This window comes from Sminthopsis crassicaudata, chromosome 3, assembly GCF_048593235.1.
Source record: "Sminthopsis crassicaudata isolate SCR6 chromosome 3, ASM4859323v1, whole genome shotgun sequence".
Lineage (NCBI taxonomy): Eukaryota > Metazoa > Chordata > Mammalia > Dasyuromorphia > Dasyuridae > Sminthopsis > Sminthopsis crassicaudata.
In genome coordinates, this window is record NC_133619.1 from 634,616,566 (window position 1) to 634,630,607 (window position 14,042).

The following is a 14,042-nucleotide window of genomic DNA, read 5'->3' on the forward strand; positions in this document are numbered from 1 at the left end:
TGATAAAATCTAGACAAATTATACCCATAGCATTTCCTAATCTATTAGTTTAGTAGACTTGTCTGAAAAGGAAAGAGAGTTAGTCTGGAATGACTTGTTATTTTTTTAAAATTTATTTGTTTATTTACATATTTAACATGTATTAATCAACCATCTGGTGGGGGGGGGAGGAGGAGGGGAAAAATTAGAAGAAAAGGCTTGGCAATTGTTAATGTTGTAATATTACCTATGCATGTATCTGGTAAATAAAAACTATTAAAAATTATTTGTTTATATAAAAGCAATTATCTATTCCATTTCCCTGCCCCCTACTCAAGTGAACAATAAAGCCAAACTCGAATAGTCTAATTCTCAAGTTGGTCATGTCCAAAAATGTTTGTCTCATTCTGGATTTCAAATTGCTCACCTTGGGGTCAGAGATAAGGGTGTGGTTCTCTTTAAGGCCTTTGGACTCATAGTTTATAAATTTCATTAATTAGAGTTCCAAAATCTTTCCAATTTTTCATCACAATTCTGTTCCTGGAGGATTCAAATCGGTTAAAATCCATTCAGAGATTTCGGTTCCCTCTGAAACAGCTTGAGATTTTTGTAGGCAAAAACTTATCAATTTCATATAAATCCACAATGACGTGACCTATTCAGAAGAAAGTCCAGCTGTTTCTTGCTCATCATTGTTCCTCTCTCCAGATATGCCCAACCCTGTGTTTATTGACCTGGTCTAGTGTTTTCCCAGCATTGAAGTTGGGCTCATTGGCCCACAGTTGGCAGCTTTGGTTCACTTGCCTTCTTTGAAAAGCAAAACAGCATTTACCCTCCTCTAATCCTTTGGTGTCGCTCCCATTTTTCACAATCTTTTGCATATTTTTGACAATGGCTCAGCTCTCATAGCTACCAGATCTTTCAGGGTCCATGAGTGTAGTTCATTGAGGATATGGGACTTGAAGTCACTAAGGACACTTGGCACTCCCTGAGCATCTCCTTACCGATCTTGGACATCAATTCCCTTTAGTCACTTTTGTCTCATCTCTTCCAAGATTAAGGTCATTCTCCTTCACAGAGACACGGAAACAAGTCAGAACTGAGTTGACCCATCTTCTCTTTGACATCACTAACATTGGCTCATCTATCCCCAAAAAAGCTCCTATATCTTCCTCAGTCTTCTTGTTTTCTCCAAATATAGCTCTATTGATGAAGGATGGATTTTAAAAATACATTTTTGGGTTTTTTGGTCTACTTCATAGGTATCTTTTATTTTTATTTAAATTAGATTTTCAAAGTATTATCCTTTATATAAAAGGGGGAAAAATTCAGTGCTTAAGCAATACATCCCAAAAGTCTAACAGTATATATAGAGTTTCACAACCACAGTTTCCCCCTTTCCCACAAAGAAGCTGAGAAAGATGCCTTCTTATATCCCATTGTTGGGAACCAAGCTTGGTCACTATTTTTTGAGAGCATCCAGTTTCAATTATTTTGTGGTTTTTCTTTCCATTGACATTGTTGGGATTATGTCTATTGTATTCTTGGTTCTGCTGTCTTCACTTTGTATAACTTTATTATACTTATAACTACTTGTATAACTTTGGGCAGGTCACTCACTGGGCCACAGTCTCCTTAACTGCAAAATAAGAAAATTGAACTTAATAACCTCTAAGGCAGTGGTCCTCAAACTTTTTAAACAGGGGGCCAGTTCACTGTCCCTCAGACTGTGGGGGGGCAGTCTATAGTAAAAACAAAAGCTCACACTTTGTCTCTGCCCCGAGACCATTTGCCATAACCCGGCGGGCCGCATAAACATCCTCAGCAGGCCACATATGGCCCGTGGGGAGTAGTTTGAGAACTCCTGCTAAGGTAGGGACCTCTTATCCTGAGGCCTATGAATTTTTAAAGAAACATTTTAATAGCTATATTTCAACATAATTTATTTCCTTGTAATACTATGTATTTTATTTTTATTTTATTTTATAAATTTAAAAAAATCTTTCTGAGAAGAGGTCTAGAGGCTTAAGTGAGTCGAGTGGTACAGTGGAGAGAATGATGGACTTGGAATCAAGAAGACCTGGATTCAAATCCCACCTTTGATAGACTATGCCTGATAGGCTGACATACCCTCTTCCACAGAGTTTGATGAGGTTCAGAGATCTCACATGTCAAAAGGAAACCATCAGAGAGATATCAGCTCTTTACTCCAAGGTGCTAAAAGGCCATTTGGGCCCATTTCACAGAAAAGAATAAACTCACTGTATCCTGCTCACTCCTGATTTTCAATGATAAGGGGGGAGGAGGGAATTCACAGCCTCTATTTCCTTTCAAGAACAGCCTCTACTTTCAAGGTGCTCTAAGTTATTTTGTTCTTTAAAAAAAAAAAATCCAAGGTTTTAGCAATAAATTTTATTTATTTATCAATCCATTCATTTTTTTTTCTTTATTTTTTGCTGAATCTGTTTTTTAAGACTTTATCCAGTCAATCTAGGCAATTCATGGACTTTCTTTAAGAGATATTGGAGGGAAAAGGCTTTGCTATTTGGAATGACTCTCTAGAAAGGGCCATGATATGGAGTTAGTGGAGGGGGAGAGGTAGAATTTAGACAATGAAAAACATAAAAGTATCAATTAATTTATTTTTAAAAGAGAGACTTTTGGGGGAGTGGGAGTAGGCAATCAGGGTTAAGTGACTTGTCCAGAGTCACACAGCTAGTAAGGGTCTGAGGTCCTCCTGACTCCAGGGCTGATGCTCTATCCATTGTACCATCCAGCTGCCGCCCAAAAGAGACTTTTGCTAATAGCCTACCCAATTCCCTCCTCTAAAGGAATCCCTTGTATTTACTTCACCGTGCCCATTTTGTATCTTGCTAGTAAAAGGTAAGCTCACTGAGGGCAGAGACCGCTTCATTTTGGGTTTCTAACACACGAATGTTTGATAGCAATTTTGCAAATTGAATCAAACTGGTCACTGTGGTCAGAGACCAGCCTTACATGGTCCTGTTCCACTTGTGAAAGGATCCAAATCTGGCTGAGGCAGTGGAGGAACTGCTGACCAGTCCAGCAACCCTCAGTCTGCCCTATGGCTCTTTCCTAGAGTCAGGGAGAGTCTCAAGGGGGAAATGGGGTGGGGAAGACAAGGAAGAACAGATTAGGAAAAACCAGTAGAAAAACCAGAACTAGAAACACCGGCACATTTCCCATGTGCTTCCCCCTTGAATCTGCCATTTTAGAGGCTCTCAAAGAGCAGTATTTGAGTCTCTGGGAGCTTCTCCTCAGTTATATTTGTCTTCAGCACTTACAGGCTAAGGTCAGAGCAGTAGCCTCAGGAGCCAGGGGACCAGCCTGAGAGCTACAGTGTCACCTGGGGCCAATGAGACCTCATCCTGGTGAGGAATTGGGGAGAGACATTTTGTCTGACGTGGTCATGGAGTCTAGCCCTCTTCACTGTGTGAATGAGATCCAGAACGAGGCAGTGACTCAGAGTGGTTATTAGCATTTGTCTCAAGGCCCACATGTTTTGAGAGCCGTCCCGGCATGTAGCATGGGTGGGGTTCGGAGAACACAAAAGACACCCCCAGCCTCTTCTCCCCTGAAGCTTCTCCAAGGACAACTCCCAATTCCTGCCAGGAGGAGAAGCAAAGGACTGGGGCCAGAAACCTGGCCACTGTTCTCGGAGAGTGGCGGCCTAACAGTTTATCCGTCTGCTCCTTATATCTCATATGTCCAGGAGATGCATTCTTCAGGTTCAAGCTTTGTGGTCACTGTTCATTATTGGGAGGAGGGGAAGCAGGACCCCAAGCTTTATCTCCAAATGCCATCTCTGTAATGAACATATGTAGCAATTAGCCAAGAGATCCATTTATCCAAATAGAATCTGGTAAAATAGAAGTCAAAGAAAATATACTTCTGAAGGAGCTCTACCACTTGGACCAAGGTTATTCAGCTCAACCGAAGGGGCGGGGGGTAGAGTTAACTAAAACTCCCGGGCTGGGCAGAATTAGAATTAGCCAAAGCATTTCCAGCCTGGGTGAAAGGAAGGGAGTGAAGAGAAAGGAGAGAAGAAGGGAGGGGAAAGGAGATGGATAGCGACGTGATGGAGCCTGCCTGCTTCCTCCCAGATTCTTTTCATTTAGCAAGCTGAGGTGAGATTGGCACCTTTCACCCTCTGTCTGGAAGCCAGAAGCACCCAGAGTCTGAGCAGACTCTGCCATTGGAAGACAATTTGAAGAAGACTTGAAGCTTCTGCTCTTCCTCCCACCCTCACCCAGGGCAAGGAATTCTTCTCCACTAACTGGAAAAACTCCCACACCAATGGGTTTTGGGACTTGGATTATATATTTTATTATTCTATGAAGCTTTAAGAAGAATTTTTAGAGCAGCATAGTGACATTATGTCTCTTTCCTTGCTTTCCTCCATCCCTTCTTTCTTTCTCTCTTCTCCCTCTATCCTTTCCTCCCTCCTTCCTCTATTTTCCTGCTTTCTTTTTCCTTTCATCCCTTTCTTCTCTCCTTTCCCCTGTGCTTCCTTCCTATCATCCAGGATGGAAAAACTTTGGCTAATTCTAATTCTGACCCGCCCAGGAGTTGTAGTTTGCTTTCCCCCACCCCTTAGTCCCTGATACTCCCCCCCCCTTCCCGTGTCCACACCCAATCAGTTTTAACCCTTCTGCAGCTCAGAACCCCCAAGTTCAGGTGATCCATCCCCCCAACTCAAACTCCACTGAAGCAGGCACTGTACTATCCCGTCCAATGCCATAGTCTAAGGTTGTTGAGTAGCAGATGCCTTCAAATAATGCCTGTGCCTCCCCGAGATGAATCCAGGGACTTATTTCTGACCAAATATGGGTAGGACATAACTGTTACCTCAGGGAGGTAAGCTCAAAGACCCATTATGGTGCACACAGGACAGGGCATGAGCACAGTGTTTCAACTTCCAGAAGAAACTATTTAGATTCCTCTTGAATGACTCAAAAAGAAAAAAAAAAAAAAACAAAAAAACAACTTTCTTTGGAGTTTATCCACGTCTGGAAAGTTGAGTGGCTTTTCCATGTTCCTCGGTGATTACTGTATGTGGAACAGTCTGGGCAGAATCCAAATAGCCCAACAGACATGGGTCAAATGGCATGGGAAGGGTCTGGGATGCTACCTAATACCAGTTTGTTTTAAAGCAGTAGGAGAAGTTTATATGGTAGAGCTTTGAGGGGAGATGGTAAGGGCAGAGATGTACCAATAAATATTTAATAGCCACCTCTCTTTAAAAACCTATGTAGGGAAGACATAATTTTAACTTTAACCTGGATTATTAACATTTTCTCCATCACTGCCCTGAGAAAAGACAATTATCAATCAAGCTTGGATTTGCCCACGCTGAAAATTTAAGTATCTGCCCTAGTTGGGCCTGGCTTCAGTATAGCCCTGAGCAGAGACTGAGATAATCCTGGTCTATAGGAGCCATTGATCAGTTGATCAAGGAGCAGTTATTAAGCCCCTGCTGTATGCCAGGCATCAAGTTCGGGAGACAAAATGCAATGGACATTGGCCACAAGGTATTGACATTCCAATATGGGAACAAACATATGAGTAGAGACAAAATATATACCAAGTGAGTGCAAAGTAATCTGAAGGCAAGAGGTCCTAGCAGCTGCAGACAAGCAGAGAGGGCCTTATGATTTTTTTTTAAATTAAAGCTTTTTGGATCATTTTTGACATTCACACCTACAAAACCCTGTGTTCTAATTTTTTTCCATCCTTTCCCAAACCCTTTCTCCTAGTTGGCAAGTGAACCGATATATGTTAAACATGTGTAATTCGTCTCTCTATATTTCCACAAATATTCTGCACAAGAAAAATCAGATCAAAAAGGAAAAAAATAAGAAAATAAAATGCAAGCAAACAACAAGAGTGATCCATACTCAGTTCCCATAGTCCTCTCTGGGTGTAGATGGCTCTCTTCATCACAAGATGATTGGAAATGGTCTGAATCATCTTATTGTTGGAAAGAACCACTTCCATCAGAATACATCTTCATACAGTATTGTTGTTGAAGTGTATAATGATCTCCTAGTTCTGCTCATTTCACTCAGCATCAGTTCCTGTCTCTCCAGGCTCTCTGAAATCCTCCTGTTGATGGTTTCTTACAGAACACTAATATTCTATAACATTCATATACCACAATTTATTCAGTTTCTTGCCACTATAAAAAGGGCTGCCACCAACATTTTTGCACATGTGGGTCCCTTTCCAGGGAGGGCCTTATGGAAGAAGTGGCCCTCAAGGTGAGCTTCCAAGGAGGCGAGGAATTAGGAGAGGAGAGCAGAGGGCAGGTGTCACTGTGGTTTACAATTGAATGAGGGATTTCCCAAAGCAAGCCTGGCACATGCCCACTGCCCTTGAGGGAAGCCATATTGCCCACAGTGGCACTGGGTCCAGAACCCCTTCCCCTTCTAAATCCCTTGACTCCCACCAATACCCAATACATGGAACTTGTGAAGTTTCTGAATGAATGAAGAAATAAATATTAGCAGTGATAGATAATGGTCAGGGACTTGTAAGTGGTACCTGGTGCCTTTTGGGGGGCCCAAAGCAGAGCCCAGACCCTCCCCTTTTGTATGGGCTCCTCTGACTCTATTAGACCTAACCTTCCCTTTAGCCAAAGTTCAGGCAACTGAAACTATTATTAGGTCTTCCCAGGGTTTCTGTCTTTCTTTCTCTTTTTGTCTCTACTGCCTAAGATAATATCTGATATCCATCAATCAAAAACTTTTATTAAGTATCTACTATGTGCCAGGAACTGTGCTAAGTTCTGCAAATACAAAAAGAGGCAAAAGACCCTTGCCCTCAAGGACCTTCCACTCTAATGGACTGTTATCAATAATTATGGATGAAATACAGTAAAGGTTTAATAAATACTTGATTAACTGAATCTATTCAACAAATATTACATTAAGTGCCTGATATTTGCCAGGAACTTTGCTGGAAATACAATGACGAAATCAAACTTTCCTTGCTCTAAAATACCTTATATTTGGGGGTGGGGTTGAGAGGAAGGAGGAAGAACACTACATACGGACTTAGGGAAATTCAAAATAATAGGGGGATACAGGTCAAACATGAAGGGCAGAATGAAAGGGTAAAAAAGGTTGGAGTAGGGACAAGGGAGGTTTGGAACTGACTGGACAGGAAATGAAACAAAGAATCACAGTTGTTTGGAGGGAAATGATAAGATTATCACAAACTTTACAGTTGCAAAGGTAATATTTTGATTCTCAGGTCCTGAAGAGATAGAAAGTGGGAGAGAAGGAAGGCTTGGGGCAGGTGTCCCATCTCTGGTCCTTCCTAAAGGTAAAGGCAGGGCTCAGTGAAATCCCAGTTCTAGGCTGGTTATAGAGGAGTGAGGAGGTTGGACACCCTCCCCTTCAGCCAGGGCACCTCTATCTAGGGACAACAGCTCATCCCCAACTCACCTGCTTGGGGTGGGGGAAGTTCTCCTGGACTGGTGACCTGTGTGGAAAAGGAGGCAGGACAATTATCCAGGCCCTGTTTGCCTAATAGTTCATCCAAGAATCAATGGCCTGGCTGGGGTCAGTGAGGTGAATCCTTATCCTCATTCAGGGTCCAACCACTGTTTCCTACTTCATTTCAAAGGATAATAGACCAGAGTTACAAAGGTCCTTTCTTAGAATCTAATCCAACAGCACCTTTAAAAAATAATTTATTTCGTGTCTTATTTTCCCCAGCTACACGTAGAACAATTTTTGAGATTTGTTTAAAAACTCTTGAGTTCCAAATTCTTTCCCTCCCCCTCATTGTGAAGACAAACAAAACGAGAGAGGTCATGCAAAACTTTTCCATATTAGTCATGTTGTAAAAGAAAACATAGACAAAGCCCCAAAAACAACCTCAAGAAAAAGAAAGTAAAAAAAACCAAAAAGTATGTTTCTGTATTTAAACACCATCGGTTCTTTCTCTGGGGATAGATGACATTTGTCGTCCCAAGTCCTTGAGAGTTATCTCGTATCAGTGTATTTCTGAAAATAGCCAAGTCATTCTCAGCTAATTATCTCACAATATCACTGTTACTTTGTATACAGTACATTTCATTTTGTGTCAACTCACGGAAGTCTTCCCATATTTTTCTGAGAGCATCCTGCTCATCATTTAGTTTTTTTTTTTTTTTCTGAGGCTGGGGTTAAGTGGCTTGCCCAGGGTCACACAGCCAGGAAGCGTTAAGTGTCTGAGACCAGATTTGAACTCGGGTCCTCCTGAATTCAGGGCTGGCGCTCTATCCACTGCACCACCTAGCTGCCCCTGCTCATCATTTCTTATAGCACAAATATATCCTATCATAATCACATACCTCAATTTGTTCAGCCATTCCCCAATTGATGCAATCCCTCCTTTCTAAAACTGGCAAACTGAGGCCCAGATTAAATGATTTGGTGCTCTAATGAGAGCAAGGGTAAGCCTTGAGCCAGAATGGAAACTCTTAATGTAATGCTCTCTCTACTACCGATATAGCCAGGCCCTATCCTTTCCCACTGCCTGATGCTCAGGTATATTCCAGGCCTGAGTTAGTAGGGCCTGACTACTCTGTAGGCTGACCAGGTATCTATGGGCTGAGCCGGTTGCCCCCTTCTCTACTGGAATGAGGGCAAATTCCTCTCCATATTCTTCTCTTCCAAATTCCCCTCCACGAGAGTCAGTTCTTTCCTCCACCATAAAATCACAGAATGCTGCAGTTGGAAGAGACTTCACTGGCCATCAGGTCCAGCTCATACCCACTTCAGCAAGTAGTCACCTGATCTTGGCTCGATGTTTGTTGTTCAATCACTTCCAACTTCTTGCGACTCGGTATGAGACTTTCTTGGCAAAGATATTGGAGTGGTTTCCTTCTCCAGGTCATTTACAGATAAGGAAACTAAGGCAAAGAGGGTTAAGTGATTTGTCCAGGATCCCATGGCTACCTAGTGTCTGAATTGGCATTTGAACTCAGGTCTTCCTGACTCCAGGCTGCCAGAGACAATTCCTTCAATGAGGAGGAACTTCAGGAGCTCTGATTGCTGAAGGCACTGGAAATCCTCAGGGAAGCAGTATCCTGGGAAGCCCTATCCTATAATCTCCCTGCCAATGTCCCTTACCCTTCTCCAGATGGTTGCTGATCCCAACCCACCCCCATTCTCACAGGAGGTGACCCAAAGCCCTCCCCTTTTGTTCCTACTGCCCCCTCACAGAAGTTTGTGGGCCAGGCCCTTGCAGGCTTCCTCTTTGGGTCAGCATAGCCACTCACACTGCTTAGATGAGCAAGGAGTCATCAATTATGATCTTTCCAGTAAGATGGAGGACCACTGGGCCTCCTTATACTCTGGGCATTGCCATCCACCCTGATGCTGAATCCCATATGTGTTGTTTTTCCTAGTTAGAACAGGAGCTTCGCTTAATAAATATCTTTTTCATTCATTCTTCAAAACCAAATTTCCTTTTTTTGTTTTTTGGGGGCTAGCTTGAGCTGTTTAGCACCTTCCTTTTATTTCCAGGGCTTTCTCTCAGGCTCAGTGAAAGGGGAAGCAGAGAAAAGACAAAGGAGGAGGGAAGAGAGCAAGGGCGAGGATGTTGGGAAGGAGAGGAAAGCAGCAACAGGTCTCTTCACTCGTCCTCCCGTAGTTTGTGGAGCATAATCTGCCTCCCTGCTCATTTCTGCTGGTGTCTCATCTGCTTCACAGGGAGATGATGGCCTTGGCAATGGAGATGCTACTGGGCTAATGTGTTTATCCACTGGCTGCTTTCTGGGAGCCACTCTGTAGATAAAAAGCTTTGGACACAAGGATGAGGATGAGTCAGAAAGGGAAGTGGAGGGCTGGGGAAGAGCCCCAAAGCAGAGGGAAGACCCTGGATCAGGCTTTGGACAAGGAGGGGAACGGAAGCAGGTAGGCCAAGGCCAAGAGGAAAGAGCAGCAGTCTTTCTGAGCCGCAGGAAGGGGCTGAGCAGTCCAAGGTATTCTGGGAACAGGATTTGCATTTCTCCTTCAGCTTGTGTCCTGCTTCTCCTCCCACCTGACTGACTTCTCTGTCTCCTTTGCTGGATGGTCATCCAGCTCCCGTACTCCAGGTGTGGGTTTCCTCCCCTTTTTGCTCCTTCACCCCCCAGAAAGGACTGTCTACCCTGGACACTCTGGGCTCTCTGCAGCCCCTCCCTGGGCACAATCTCTCACAATGTGCCCATTGCTGGCTCGTCCTCTCTGTGCACATTACACCGAATCTACGGAATAGCCTTCTGCTCTCTCCTCCATCTCCCACCCCCTCCACTTTTTCGGGACATTTCAACCCTATAGAAACTGCAATCTCTTGTAGTGGCAAGAGCGCCAGATTGGGGCTCGAGAGCCTGGGTTCAAGTCTCGACTGCCACCTCCCTTCTTGTTTTGCCTACAAATCACCACTCTCTCTGGTCCCCCTCTCCCCTGCTTCCCACTTTCCCTTCCTCCGCCTCTTCCCCTTGCCCTGAACTTGGGGCACATACTTCTTGTCTCAGTCTCCTGGCTTCTTTCAATGCTCAGCTCAAACCATATCTGCAGGAGGACGTTGCTGGTCTCCCCAGCTTCCCTTCCCCAGCCCAGCCCCTGGAACCTTGTCTCTAGCAAGTGGCCATTTATATCTCCCAAGCTAGAATGTAAGTTCCTTGAGGACAGGGATTAGTTTTCTTTTTCCTGGTATATAGTTACTGCTTAATAAATTCTTGTTGATTGACGATGTGAGTCTTGATAGTTAATTTCTCTGGACCTCAGTTTCCCTTTTTTCTTTCTCCTCCTTCCCTCCTTTCTTTCTCCTCCTTCCCTCCTTTCTTTCTTTCTTCCCTCCTTTCTTTATTTCTTCCTTCCGTCCTTCCTTTCTTTCTTTCTTTCTTTCTTTCTTTCTTTCTTTCTTTCTTTCTTTCTTTCTTTCTTTCTTTCTTTCTTTCTTTCTTTCTTTCTTTCTTTCTCTTTCTTTCTTTCTTTCTTTTTTCTTTCTTTCTTTCTTTTTTCTTTCTTTTTTCTTCCTTTCTTTCTTTCTTTCTTTCTTTCTTTCTTTCTTTCTTTCTTTCTTTCTTTCTTTCTTTCTTTCTTTCTTTCTTTCTTTCTTTCTTTCTTTCTTTCTTTCTTTCTTTCTTTCTTTTCCTCCTTCCTTTCTTTTTTCTTCCTTCCTTTTTCTTTCTTTCTTTCTTTTCCTTCCTTTCTTCCTTCCTTCCGCCTTCCCTCCCTCCCTCCCTCCCTCCTCTTTCTTTCTTTCTTTCTTTCTTTCTTTCTTTCTTTCTTTCTTTCTTTCTTTCTTTCTTTCTTTCTTTCTTTCTTTCTTTCTTTCTTTCTTTCTTTCTTTCTTTCTTTCTTTCTTTCTTTCTTTCTCTTCCTTCCTTTCTTTCTTTTTTTTCCTCCTTCTTCCCCCTCAAATCATCATATCTATCATATACACATCTGTAACTTTCTGTGAACTTTGGATCTCTTAGCAAAACGGAGGTTGCTTTTTTCTTTTGTCTTCATACCCCTGGTACTAGCACAGACCCTTGCATGTAGTAGGTGCTTAATCAATACTGTTGGTCTGTATAATCTCCCCCAGTGGAGAGAATAGTGCTAGGAATCCTAATAAATGTTTGTTGTGTTTAAGGGTCTCTGAAGTTATAGAATGTCTTGGGGGGAGGGGGGAGAGAAGACTCCCATAGTCATTTGCACCAGTATCTATCTGAAGCCTGAACTCCCATTCCATTCTCTGGAAAAGTATTCTGCTTAAATACCTCAAGAGACCTGCCATCTGTGGCAGAGTGCCCTGGAAAAGGGCAGCTTTTAGCAAGGTTTATGCCTACTGTGTGCTACCAGCAGCACATAGTAGGACCTTCATTTATGCATCCTGGTTGATGGAGGTCATACACTGGCAGGAGTCCAGACTTCCAATGCAAGTTAGAGACCCAGAGAGTCCTGGGGGGAGGGGATGTGTGGGGGAGGGAAGAGACCAGCACAAGTCTGGGGTTTCCAAGCTTCTCTGGGCCTTTACCACTTTCCCAGCCAGTGCTGCCTTATCCTCTCTAGGCCGTGCCCCTGGCACTGAGACAGGACAGGAAAGGAAAATCCCCAGAAGAGACAGAGTTGGTCCCTGCTGTCCCCAGGCTAGGGAAAGGGGGGGCACTTAGAAACATGCTGCAGAGTTTGGGGCCTTGAGCTAAAGGTGTACAGGGGGAGAGGGGGAGGAGAAGAGTGCTCTCTGGCCAGTCTTCCTCCTGCCTGGAGAAGGGGAGAGGAGGCGGAGGGCCTGGGGGCTCCTGGCTTGGCAGGAGCAGGTCTGGGAACCGGATGTCCTTTTTGCCTGGTGAAAAAGGAAACCGACCAACTGGGGCTCTGGGGAGTAAAAAGCAGACCTCCGTGGGGGGTGGGGGCTGGGAATCTGACTGGTCAGAGTGACTGCAGGGGGGGGGGGTGGTGGTATTACTGTTATCCTCCTTCCCCTTCCCTTTGACAAAGCCAAACTGGGCTTACATTTGGAACTTTTTCCAGAGCTTTGGAATAAATCCATCTGTCTTTCTACTGGGCAGAGACCTGAATCACTGATAATCTGGCTGACCTCTGGAGGGGATAAACAAGATCCCCCCTTTCTGAGGACCTCAAAGAGAGAAGGGGGAGGGGAGCAGCTTCCTTCCTTCTGGTGTGAGGGGATGGAGAGACAGAGACCTTTCTGACCCCAGGAAGCAGGAGGCGGCCCCTCCCAGCCCCCAGCTGCTTCTTTAACAATTTGGAGAGAAGGGAGTCTGAATCCAGGGCAGCTGCCTTCCAGGAGGGAAGCTCTGGACTGGCCAGACATCTAGTGTATGCAAAGGAGCACTGGATTGGGGATGAGAGGATCTGGGTTCAAATCCCACCCCATGGGGACTTACCAGATGACCCTGGGCAAGTCCTTAATATCTCTGGGCCTCAGTTTCAGAGAGTTAGAATAAGTGGCCTCAAAGGGCCCTCCCTCTTCTGAATCTGAGATCTGAGGAATAGGAGGCACGAAGAGACAAGTTTGGATGAAGTCTAGCTTGTCGTTTGACCCGGAAGAGGTCATTTTTCTTGGCTATTTCACTTCGTGCAATTAAACAAGCATTTATTAAGCTACAACTATGGTCAAGGCATGGGGCCAGGCGCTGGGGAGACAAAAGGTAAACCACTCCCTGCCTTTGGGGAGGAGGCAACATTTAAACAAATAAAAATGGTGGATGTTTCTCTCCCAACATGATTCATAAAGTGATGTGTATTAAAAATTTTAAAAAAATAAATATGGTGTAAAAACAAACAAAGAGATGAGATTTGTGTTTCAGGAAGAAAACCAGAAGCCCGTTAGCAGGATCTGTGCAAGACATAGACAATATGTGCATGTATGTGATTCTAATGGATCAGGTCTAAAGATTGTAATGACTGCATTTGAGGGAACTGGGCCTCCTGGATGCCTTTTCAGCTTGGAATCCCTGAGCCTACTGGATTTGGTAAGGGAGATGATAAACCACAGGACTCGGAGGCAAGAAGACCTGAGTTTAAATCGGACTTCAGACACTGGGCAAGTCACTTCATGGCTGTCTGCCTCAGTTTTCTTATCTGTAAAATGGGAACAAAAGCACCTACTTCTCAAGGTTGTCGTGAGGATCAAATGAGACAACAAAATGCTACCTAAAAGTTAGCAATTACTGCTATCTCCTCCTCCTCCTTCATCTTCATCATCAAAGAACCCTAACTAACTACTCAGAGGTATTCGGAGCGGCGAGCGGCATTGAAGAAAATGATAGGCTAGGATCTCGGACAAGCCTTGGCCATCACTTTCTTTCCCCTCTCCCCTCACTATGGCAAGATCCTTGGCTTGCCTTCCCGCTCCAAAGTCAACGACTTTAAGTCATTTTCACAGGTCGTGGACAGACTCAGGGACAGATACAGGACTACGTATGTCATTGTACGGGGCAGCCCAGCGTTCGGGTAACTCAGCCCGGAGGTCTCCCTCCCGGGGCGGAGTTCGGAGGCTCTTTCCGTGGCCCCCTGGGGCCTGTTTCTCGTTTTCGGACGGAATGGAAGGAG